This window comes from Lemur catta, chromosome 13 (genome assembly GCF_020740605.2).
Source record: "Lemur catta isolate mLemCat1 chromosome 13, mLemCat1.pri, whole genome shotgun sequence".
Lineage (NCBI taxonomy): Eukaryota > Metazoa > Chordata > Mammalia > Primates > Lemuridae > Lemur > Lemur catta.
In genome coordinates, this window is record NC_059140.1 from 645,313 (window position 1) to 648,307 (window position 2,995).

A 2,995-nucleotide genomic window follows, 5' to 3' on the forward strand; every position below is an offset into this window, starting at 1 on the left:
GCCCGGGTGGAGCCGCCGCAGGTGCAGATCTTCATGGTAATAGCAAATATTCAAACGAGAACTTTGAAGGCCGAAGTGGAGAAGGGTTCCATGTGAACAACAGTTGAACATGAGTCAGTGGGTCCGGAGAGATGGCTGAGTGCCGTTATGAAGGAATGAGTGATGGCCCCTGCCACCTCCTCCCCGAACACCCCACTGGGGTTTGTCCCTTGGGGTGGTACCCGCATTCCAGGGAGAGTGTGTTGTTTGGAGTGGTCGACCGAAGTGGTGGTGGCACTGGGGGTCGTTGATGGCGTGGGCCCCATGTGGTGCCGCTACTGTCCTGAGTGGTGGAGATGCGTGGGCCTGGTAGTGGTGGCCATCTGGGTGCTGCTGCCCTGTCCCCTGCTGCAGCAGCGGAGGGGTCATTTGGTCCATACCACACCTGCCTCCACTGTCTGCACCCTCTTCCCCAGTGAATCGAGGTCAACCAGCAGGCCATCTGCCGGTGCCACATGTGGATGCCATGGTCCACGGGGTCAACCAGATGTCCCCATCACAATGTGGGGCTGGCCTTGTTGACACTAGGGAAGGGGTCACCATGAGAAGGCTCTGCACCTGCAGCTTGTCGACTCCCTCTCCTTCCCTTCCTTACTATGTGGCCGAAGTTGTGACTTTTTATTTCTTCTTGCTTCCTCTCTCTTCCTTTCTTTACACCCCACTGCTCCTTTTTTCATCCAAAAACATGGAATCATCATGCTCACATACTACCCTGGGACCTGGCATGACTTTAGTCACCCTGCAACTTGGGCAATGGTCACTCTGGCTGTTCACCCAGATGTCGTTGGTGCACGCAGCCTCCGTATGTGTTCTCTGGTTGACCATATGTCTGGACTGTGGCAGCCATCGGGATGGAGAGGTTCTCTGGTCTCTTTGGCTCCACTACCCCTACGAGTCACCCTCCAATTGGTATTCTTCCAGCACGGGGTGAGGGGTGAGGGGTAGTGGAGCGTCCCTCTCCTCTCAGAGTTTCTGTCTGTGGTTTCTCGACTTGCTCTCACACCCCTACTATGTGACCAACGGTGTAAATTTCTTTTTGGCCCTTTCATTGTATTTATTCTCTCTTTGCCTTTTCCTGCCCCCCTTTTATTCCCCTGTATTCATGGTTTCATGCCACGTGGGTGATGTGCCGACACACCAGTAGGCACATCTCACACATGCATGTGAACACACAATCACCACGTTTATGAACTAGAAAGGGATCTGGTGTGACTTTGCAATTATTTCCCCTCCGCTCCCCTCCCCGCCCCGTGCTGAGAATGAGTTTCCCTGGGCTTGTGTTCCCGCCTGGGAATCAGCTGCAGACGCCATGGCCCTGGGGGGACCACATGTTGCCCTCGGTTTCCCTTGGCACAGTGCCCTGGGGCACACCAGATGTCTCTGGCGAATTGGAGCTGTAGGGTGCTGGTGACTGCATGGTCACTAGGTATTGCTCTGGGCTCAGTATTCTTCCTTCTCACTGTGACTTTTGTCTCTTTTTTTAAAAAATTGCTTCCTTCCTCTTTCTCCCTGTCTCCTTTTTTCCTTTTTCATGTATTTCTCTCTTTTTTTGCTTTTTTCACAGCAGATGTGAGATGTGTGTGTGGACGAAACACAGCATGAGGGAGAAGATATGTTTCACACCTGTGTGTGAACACCTGATCATCACGCTTCTGGGTACCGAAGGACAGATCTGGTAGTGACTTTTTAATTGTTTTCTTTTTTCTTTTTTCTCTCTCTCTCTTTCTTTCTTTTGTTCTTTCTTTCTTTTTCTTTCTTTCTTTCTTTCTCTCTCTCTCCCCTTTCTTTCTTTCTTTCATTCTTTCTTTTTCTTTCCTTCTTTCTTTCTTCCTTTCTTCTTTCTTTCTTTCTTTTTCTTTCAGATGGGGTCTCAGTATATTGCTTGGGATCCTCTCAAACTGCTGAACTCGGGCAATCCCCCTGCCTCTGCATCCCAATGTGCTAGGACTACAGACGTGAACCACCACACCTGGCCTCATAATGCTCTGCATTTATAGGGTACATGTGATGTTTTCATACAGGCATATAATGTTAATTAATCAAATCAGGGTAATTGGGGTACCCATCACCTCAGGCATTTAACATTTCTTTGTGTTGGAAACATTCCAATTCCACTCTTTGGAGTTGTTTCAGATTATACCCTACTGAATTGATGGTTCCTTCAAGTCACTTTGTGGTGCTCATTGATATTTTATTCATTTGTTCTATCTGACTATAGTTTCACACCCATGAGCCATCCCCACTTTACCCACCCAACCTCACCCCCACCCCATGCTGCCCTTCCCGGCTGCTGGTAATGGCCATTCTATGTTCTATCTCTGTGAGATCGATTGTTTTTAACATTCAGCTCCCATGTAGGGAAGAGAATATCTCCCCACCTCGTGACATGGAATCCAAAGACAATAAAAATTCACCCTTTTCTCGTGGTAGGATTGACTATCCGTGGACTGCAAAATGACTGGAATGCATACTTACCACAGTGTGAATTTCACAGGATGGAAAACACATGTCGATCACGTGGGAAAACTACAATTTAAGTGACAGACCACTCTTCCTGTGGATCGTCATGCGGGATTGATCCGTGTCTAAATTCCCACGTCTATATTTTCTTTCTTTCTTCTTCTTCTTCTTTTTTTTTTTGAGACAGAGTCTCTATCACTCTGTTGCACATGATGGAGTGACATGGTATCAGCGTAGCTCACAGCAACCTCAAACTGCTGGGCTCAAGCGATCCTCCTGCCTCAGCCTCCCGGGTAGCTGGGACTACAGGCATGCGCCACCATGCCCGGCTAATTTTTCTATATATATTTTTAGCTCTCCATATAATTTCTTTCCTTTTTAGTAGAGATAGGGTCTCACTCTTGCTCAGGCTGGTCTCTAACTCCTGAGCTGAAACTATCAGCCCACCTTGGCCTCCCAGAGTGCTAGGATTACAGACATAAGCCACCGCACCAGG

At 48.6% G+C, this 2,995-nt stretch overlaps 1 pseudogene; it reads right to left on the reverse strand.

Annotated features, from left to right (window-relative positions):
• Window positions 1–1,150: 1,150 nt before the first annotated feature.
• Window positions 1,151–1,242, reverse strand: LOC123649586 (annotated as a pseudogene).
• Between the last annotated feature and the right edge of the window lie 1,753 nt (window positions 1,243–2,995).